Raw genomic sequence first — 8,856 nt, 5'->3', positions numbered from 1 at the left:
ACAGTTTGGCTAGTTGAAATGTACTTTTGTAAATAGAGAAAGTTAAAAATCACACAACACTAGGTTATTGTCCAATAGTTTTATTTGGAAGTACAAGCTTTTGCACTGCTCCTTAGTCTGGCAGCTAATGGAGCAGGTTTACAAAATCTTAAGGGGCATGGATAGGATAAATAGACAAAGTCTTTTCCCTGGGGTGGGGGAGTCTAGAACTAGATGGCATAGATTTAGGGTGAGTTAGGAAAGATATAAGAGAGACCTTGGGGCAACTTATTCATATAGAGAGTGGTGTGTGCATGGAATGAGCTGCCAGAGGAAGTGGTGGAGTCTGGTACAATTGCAACATTTAAATAGATGGGTATATGAATACAAACAGTTTGGAGGGATATGGGCCGAGTGCTGCCAAGTGGGACTAGATTGGGTTGGGATATTTGATCAGCGTGGACAAGTTGAACCGAAGGGTCTGTTTCCATGCTGTACATCTCTATGACTCTATGATACAGAATTTATAGCAAAAGATCAAAGTGTCATACAACTGATGAGATGTATTGAACAAACCTATTTTGCTGTTAAATCTTTAATCACTAAGAATGGGTTCCAGGTTTCAATTCATTAATATGTAAATCCCAGAACTTCTTTCTACTTATATTCCCAAGATAACTTAAGGTTTTATATAAAAAAAAGACAATGCATTAAAGATGCGAGGTTAGAGTCTGTCTGTATTCCAACCTTGAATCAGAGCAGTTCTATTTCCAGAGTAGGAAATTATAAAATGTAACAAGAAACCGTGAAAGATCTCAAAAGCACGACAGGTTACAAACTCACTGAAGTTGACCTGCAACACAGACTATGCTAAGAGACTTCCCCATCACACCTCTTGCAAACTCCTCAATCATCTCGTACAAACTCAACAGCATGCACCATAACTTTGAAATTGAGATAGAATCCATACTACACCACCTACATGCACACCAAGAACACGAAACTGGAGAAACTTGGCATCACCACCAGTAATAGCCAAGCTTCCCCTGGCACCACAATTGAAAACAGTACCACCACGGGGAAATCAATCGTCGACTTGTCAGACCACTCCCCTCAACTGGAAGAGATTGAAGTTCTCAGCCGAGGGCTCAATTTCTGCCCCCACCACCCCCACCCCACCACCACCAAAATAGACCCTATTGGTCTTGCGACAGACATGGCGGAATTCATCAGACAAATGTCACATGGACTGACTGCCTACAGACTGAGGATGGTCTCAACCAGGATCTTGGGTTCATGTCACACTACAGGTGACCCCACTACACTGTACACACACACATACTTACACATGATCACATTCACACAGACCCTCTCTCATACACACGCTCTCTGTCAGACGCACACACAAACACACACACTCGCGCGTACTGCCTCTCACAGGCATATACTCCATCACACTCTCACGCACACACACATTACACACTCACTCCTTCATACACACACGCGCACACACATTTAAGTTTGTGGGTGAATTTACATTTGCAGATACATTCTTTTTTGTTCAAAAAGCCCACAGTTTGTACGCAGTCAGTCCATGTCACATTTTATAAATTCCTACTTTGGAAATATAACCAGTCTGACTCAAAGTTGGAATACAGACAGACTCTAACCTCACACCTTTAATGCATTTTCTGAGCTGAGGTGTCACATTTTTTTAATAAAACCTTGAATTATCTCTGGAATGTGTCTGAGATCTGAGATTTATATATTAGTGAATAGAAACCCTAAACCCATTCTATGTGATTAAAGACCTAACAGTAATCCAGGTTTGTTCAATACATCATTTCAGTTGCATGACCCTTTGATCTTTTACTATAAATTCTGTGTCCTATGATCCTGCCCCACTAGCTGCTTGGAGGAGAAAGTGAGGACTGCGGATGTTGGAGATCAGGCTGGAAAAGCACAGCAGGTCAGGCAGCATCTGAGGAACAGGAGAATTGACGTTTCGGGCATAAGCCCTGAGGAAGGGCTTATGCCCGAAACGTTGATTCTCCTGTTCCTTGGATGCTGCCTGACCTGCTGCGCTTTTCCAGCAACACATTTTCAGCCACTAGCTGCTACTTGACAAAGGAGTAGCACTCCAAAAGCTTGTACTTCCAAATAAACCTATTGGGCTATAACCTGGTGGTGTATGATTTTTAACTTTGTCCACCCAGTTTAACTCTGGCACCTCCACATCATGGCTTTCTTAAGTGGACAGTAAAAAACCTACAGACGTGAAAGAGATGCAACTCCAGCAACTTGGACCAAATGATTCATAAACCAATTCTAAAGAAAAACAAAAGGACTTATTAAAATCAAATGAGGAGTTTTGACAATTCTTTTCCCTCAAATTACATTTCACACCTAATGGAATTCAAAAATCACAGATTGTTTGCAAATAATACTCATTACAAAAATAACCAAACTAAAGGGATCAGAATATCTTTTAACCTAGCTCATGGAAAAGCTGTATAATTTGCTCAACTTGAGAAAGGAGATCTACTAGAACGCATAGGAGAAAGCAAAGCCATAAGCAGTAAAGATTTATAGGAAAGAATTTTAAATACCTATGAAATTAAACTTTAACTTTTAACCATTTCATGCAGTTTGGTTGATACAGGTTATGTTTCGTGATACTGCCAAGACAGTTTAATAGTAAATGTGACAGCATGGGTAGAGAAGATTATTTGTATTGAATGTAGTGTTAGTTATTAAAATCTGAGGAATGTTATAAGTTGTTAGATTTTAAGTGGCCTTTTTGAAACCTTATGACGACAATTATGTTTTGGGTACAGGTGTTACAAACAAGGTTTGTAGGATTATTATATTTTGAGAATGTAACTTTGGAGTAAAATGATCAAGGTCATGCAACCTGTATTCAAGGCTTCTTGACAGTAAGCTTGGATGATGTGGCCATTACAGATTAAAAGGGAGCTCAGGGTTGCTGTTGGAAAAGCATTAGGTGGAGACAGTAGCAGCTGCAGTTTACAGTAGTTAGACCGCTGGTCTCAGAGGTCCGGAGAAGGACCTGAGGAGGTATGTTGTAATAAAAGGTTATACAACCACCAGATGAAGGAGCAGCGCTGCAAAAGCTAGTGCTTCCAATTAAACCTGTTGTGTGATTTTTAACTTTGTACACCCCAGTCCAACATTGGAGAGGGAGATAGGCAGGTAGGACAAGTCCAGACAAGTCATGGGGACAGTACTGAGCTGGAAGTTTGGAACTAGGGTGAGGTGGGGGAAGGGGAAATGAGGAAACTGTTGAAGTTGAAGAGCTTCAGGGCAGAGGAAATGACCTGGGAGTTGCAGTGGGAGAAGGACTCCCTGAGATTCTTGTAGAGAGAGGAGGAAAACGTCTTCAAGGCAGGCATCCTTGCAAGAGAATTCACAGTAGGGTTAAAATCAACGAAGTAAAAACAATGACTGCAGGTGCTGGAAACCAGATTATGGATTAGTGGTGCTGGAAGAGCACAGCAGTTCAGGCAGCATCCAAGGAGCAGCGAAATCGACGTTTTGGGCAAAAGCCCTTCATCAGGAATAAAGGCAGAGAGCCTGAAGCGTGGAGAGATAAGCTAGAGGAGGGTGGGGGTGGGGAGAAGGTAGCCCACCCCCACCCTCCTCTAGCTTATCTCTCCACGCTTCATGGTCTCTGCCTTTATTCCTGATGAAGGGCTTTTGCCCGAAACGTAGATTTCGCTGCTCCTTGGATGCTGCCTGAACTGCTGTGCTCTTCCAGCACCACTAATCCAGAATCTGGTTTCCAGCATCTGCAGTCATTGTTTTTACCTCGTTGATTTTAACCCTACTGTGAATCCTCTTGCAAGGATGTCTGCCTTGAAGACGTTTTCCTCCTCTCTCTACAAGAATCTCAGAGAGTCCCTCTCCCACTGCAACTCCCAGGTCATTTCCTCTGCCCTGAAGCCAGCTCAGCACTGTCCCCATGACTTGTCCGGACTTGTCCTACCTGCCTATCTCCTTTTCCGCCTATCTCCTTTTCCACCTATCCACTCCACCCTCTCCTCCCTGACCTATCACCTTCATCCCCTCCCCCACTCACCTATTGTACTCTATGCTACTTTCTCCCCACCCCCACCCTCCTCTAGCTTATCTCTCCACGCTTCAGGCTCACTGCCTTTATTCCTGATGAAGGGCTTTTGCCCGAAACGTCGATTTCGAAGCTCATTGGATGCTGCCTGAACTGCTGTGCTCTTCCAGCACCACTAATCCAGAATCTGGTTTCCAGCATCTGCAGTCATTGTTTTTACCTCATTTTATAGCATTACTGTTTTCATGCAGAAATATTTGGTAAATCTTTTCTTAAGCCTTAACAAACACATCCAATATACATACACAAATTCAACATATATTGTACAGGTACTTACTCTACAAATTAGTATTATTGAAATTGTCTTTCTTAAGACAGCATTTGGTAAGTGTAGGAAAAGATGATGCAATGAAAAAATAGCAAGCCCACTAAGCTTTCTCCTTCAATAAATCGTGTAGACTTTTTCTACCACATACTGGATTAGTGGTGCTGGAAGAGCACAGCAGTTCAGGTTTTTACCTTTTTTCTACCACATGTCTATTTAACTTATTAAATTTCAAAGGAAATGAGTGGACAGTGAAAAAGGTTACCTCCGATTACAACAGGATCTTGACCAGATGGGCCAATGGGCTGAGAAGTGGCAGATGGAGTTTAATTCAGATAAATGTGAGGTGCTCCATTTTGGGAAAGCAAATCTTAGCAGGACTTATACACTTAATGATAAGGTCCTAGGGAGTGTTGCTGAACAAAGAGACCTTGGAGTGCAGGTTCATAGCTCCTTGAAAGTGGAGTCGCAGGTAGAGAGGATAGTGAAGAAGGCGTTTGGTATGCTTTCCTTTATTGGTCAGAGTATTGAATACAGGAGTTGGGAGGTCATGTTGCAGCTGTATAGGACATTGGTCAGGCCACTGTTTGAAAATTGCATGCAATTCTGGTCTCCTTCCTATCAGAAAGATGTTGTGAAACTTGAAAGGGTTCAGAAAAGATTTACAAGCATGTTGCCAGGGTTGGAGGATTTGAGCTATAGGGAGAGGCTGAACAGGCTGGACTGTTTTCCTTGGACCGTTGGAGGCTGAGGGGTGACTTTATAAAGGTTTACAAAATTATGAGGGGCATGGATAGAATAAAGACAAAGTCTTTTCCCTGGGTTGGGGAGCATAGAGGGCATAGGTTTAGGGTGAGAGGGGAAAGATATAAAAGATACCTATGGGGCAACCTTTTCATGCAGAAGGTGGTACGTGTATGGAATGAGCTGCCAGAGGAAGTGGTGAAGGCTGGTACAATTGCAACATTTAAGAGGCATTTGGATGGGTATATGAATAGGAAGGGTTTGGAGGGAAATGGGCCGGGTGCTGGCAGGTGGGCTAGATTGGGTTGGGATATCTGGTCGACATGGACGGGTTGGACCGAAGGGTCTGTTTCCATGCTGTACATCTCTATGACTCTACGACTGAGGAATTCTCCGAGATAAACCTCAGTAGAAGTTTGCACAAGTTCTGTTCTGATCATATACATTCCATAGGTGACTTAACAGTTGTCCAGTTTATGATAAAATTGAAATATTTAATCATGGTTATCTTCCTTAACCTCAGCCCATCGTTAATAAACTGACATAACACAAAATGATTTTGCCAGAAATCTATTCCATTGTGGAGGAGAGTAAAATTTCTATCCCTGGCTTCATTTAAGCGTAATTGAAATGTTTTTGTTGTTACAGCTTTATCAATATTCACCATCTCTGATTTTCCTATCTGACATCCTCCATTTCCACAGAAGAGGTGGGAAGAGATTATGTCCATAATCATTTCTGAAATTATCAACTTGATCAGATCCTCCCTTCTTACCTTGACTGAGACACCATCATGATAATAATAGTACTGCTGCTAATTTAAGAAAGTTAGTTGGCTACATACCAGAACTCGTCTCATTCTCGTCAAACGTTAACAGGAACTAGTTCACGAATAGTGTTCTCTAATCAAAATCGTGCATTTATCGTACCGTGCTTAATACAGTAAAATACACCCAAGGTGCAAGTAAGCGTTATTTTTTTTAAAAAATTGGTACTGCAACATAAATCTGATCTTAACCATATACTATAAATACATTCACCTGTTTCTGTACTGATATTAAGACAATTGTCACGCATGTGGCTTGGAGCCCATTTAATCTTCAAAATCCACAAAGAAATGGATAGTCACAGTACGATCCCCAACAACAGCCCCGCCCTAGTTCATTTACAGCAACGGTGCAGATATGAAACTGCAGCAAGATTTGTAAAGTCTGATTAGCTCTGGGACTTATGCTTTGGGCATGGCATAATGATCACCTGCAGTTTTTTTTCTACCTGGAGTTGCCATAAACAGTTGTATCTCGTTTATTTAAAATCTAGACAAACTCGTTTGCCACTTGCTTTGTTTTTGCACGCTGCAGGATTCCTATACTTTGCAACTCACTCCCTGACTCAGCCAACATAGCAACTTGCTGACGTGTCACACTTTGTGCAGAAACCACAACCTGGACTAAACGCACTTCACTTATGGAAGTAAAGGCTGTTCGCGCCGTCGCAGCCAGTAGTGAAGCCCCAAAGGAGCTTTTACTCTGACAAAACAATCTTTCAATTGATGCCGAGTCATCATGAGTACGACAGATGATTGACAGTTTCACCACACATGTCCCGCCCTCTATCTGGTGTCCCATTGGTGTTCTTACCGTAAGAGTTGTGTTAATGTTGGCGCTGACAATCAGAAGTCCGCATCTGATTGGCTTTAGGAACTGTCAATCTGCTGTCCTCTGTTCCTGTTGGTGGCCGGTGTTGTCACTCAATGCGCATGGCGCCGGTTGGCTGGAGATGGGTGGGAGCTGTCATCGTGTCTCTAAGAGGGAGCGGGGCCATGGCCTGCTGAGGATCGAATCGACAGGGAGTTCACAGAGGACGGGTAAGGGGGTAATCTATCTCACTGTGGTCGGGTGGAGTCACAGTGACAGATTCTTTCCTTGATTAGGGGACAGTGGGAATGTAAAATATTGTATCAGCGGCTCGGAGACCATCTCTCGGACATGCTAATCCTGGTTGATAATATGACCATCATTTGGTGGTTCTGTACTCACTACTGCTTGCATTGTTGTAGCTATGCCCTGAGATATGTGGTAGCGAGGATGGGGATGGGGATGGGGAAGGGGAAGGGGAAGGGGACGGGGAAGGGGACGGGGACGATGAACCCCGGGCCTTAGCCAAAATAACGTTATGGGGCCTTTTCAGTCGCTCCTCCTCCATTAAATCAAGTGGCCGGAGCTTCCTTTGGCCTGTTAAGCCCTGACCCTCAGAGCCCTGCCTTCAGGAAGGACCAAACTGGTTCCTCTCCAGCAGGGCTCGCATCTTGAGCCCCAACACAAAGTTACAGGAAGTAGCTACTTATTGAAACACTAGTCAGATTGTAATTGTGTGTGCATGTATACTGCATAAACGTGTGTTATTGTAAAGAGGGATGGTGTGTGAAGGGATCTTATGCGAACATTACCAGTCTCCAAAAATACGATTTCGTCTCCTTGCAAGTTAGCTGCCGCTAGAATGAGCTTCAACTTCAAAGAGCACAAGATAGTTCAAATGGATCAGAATGTTCAGTTATAGAGATTTAGATTTTAGTAGGACTGACTGGACATGGGTTCGTACAGATATCTAATTAGGGAGTGATTTTCTTCATATCCTCTTAAATCAGTAGGGTAAGGAATCAAGCTCCACTCTAAGACTTGTCAGCTTATGCTGTCAGGACAGCACTGAAGGAAATTGTACTTATTTATGGTCAAATGCTGTATCTGTTTATCCTAAAGTACAAGTTATTGAAGCCTTAAAGGATTTATTTACAGATTTGATTGTATGGTGCATGCAATCACAGTTTAAGTATGCAGGTAAAATATTATGCTATAGCAAAACCCAATTTGTTGGATTCTATGTTGTAATTCTGAATATGCTTTCAAATTCAAATTTCCAATACAATTCACTCATTCATACATAGCTTCTAATTGCTTATCAAAATGTCTATTTATGGAAGGCTCAGTTCAAAAATAATCTGATTATGCCTTGTTCATGTGCATTCTTTACGGAAATAATTTTATGCAACATTTTCATATAATAAAATATTCTAAGGCACTTCACAAAACGAATTGTAAATATGAGACTTTCATATAATGAGATTAAGGAAGGTGATCAAAATCTTGCTCAAAGGTCGTTTATTATGTAGTGCCTTGAAAAAGGAAAGCAAGGTAACGAAGTGGAGAAATTTAGAGAATGTATCCCAGAGCTTAGGGTTTAGGAACTGAAGGAATGATCTTATGAGTGCTAAATATTTCAAAACATAACACATAAAGTACCTTGAATACAAAGTAAAAAAGAAAATCCTGGATAAGCACCTCTGCTCAGTACAAGCCTACATGATCTGGTTACCACAGACATTCAAATCGAAGCCCACTAAAGTGGTGATAGTACTTGTATCACCTTTTCACACTATCTCTCTGATCAATAAAAGCTGTGCTTTGAAACTCCGAAACCAAGGAGTTGTGATGGGAAAGCAGGTTGAACTGTTTTGTATTAATGACCAAGCACAATGGTTTTGCGAGGTTCAGTTTCTATTCAACAGAATGGGGCGGCATTATGCTATGGAACGTTGGCTTCATTAAGGTGTACTTTGGTGATAATTGAATCCAGGAAACTCAAACATTGAGTGGAATGATTATCCCAAGTCACTGGAAGCTTTGACTTTGCATAACAGGAGGAATTGAAGCTCTGGATAGTT

General features: G+C 42.0%; 1 protein-coding gene across 2 annotated transcripts in view; it reads left to right on the top strand.

Moving 5' to 3' along the window:
- LOC140479712 (kelch-like ECH-associated protein 1) overlaps positions 1–8,856 on the top strand; it is a 71,830-nt gene that overhangs the window by 21,497 nt on the left and 41,477 nt on the right. The window contains exon 1 of one of the 2 annotated variants that reach the window (XM_072573755.1): positions 6,901–7,002. The exons of the other annotated variant lie outside the window; for it this stretch is intronic. The gene's annotated coding sequence lies outside the window, so the exon portion shown is untranslated. Of the gene's footprint in view, positions 1–6,900; positions 7,003–8,856 lie in introns of those variants that run through there. 2 annotated transcript variants of the gene reach the window in all.

Source organism: Chiloscyllium punctatum, chromosome 7 (assembly GCF_047496795.1).
Source record: "Chiloscyllium punctatum isolate Juve2018m chromosome 7, sChiPun1.3, whole genome shotgun sequence".
Classification (NCBI taxonomy): Eukaryota; Metazoa; Chordata; class Chondrichthyes; order Orectolobiformes; family Hemiscylliidae; genus Chiloscyllium; species Chiloscyllium punctatum.
The sequence above is the reverse complement of the archived record's forward strand: the minus strand, read 5'-3'. Positions and strand labels throughout refer to the sequence as shown.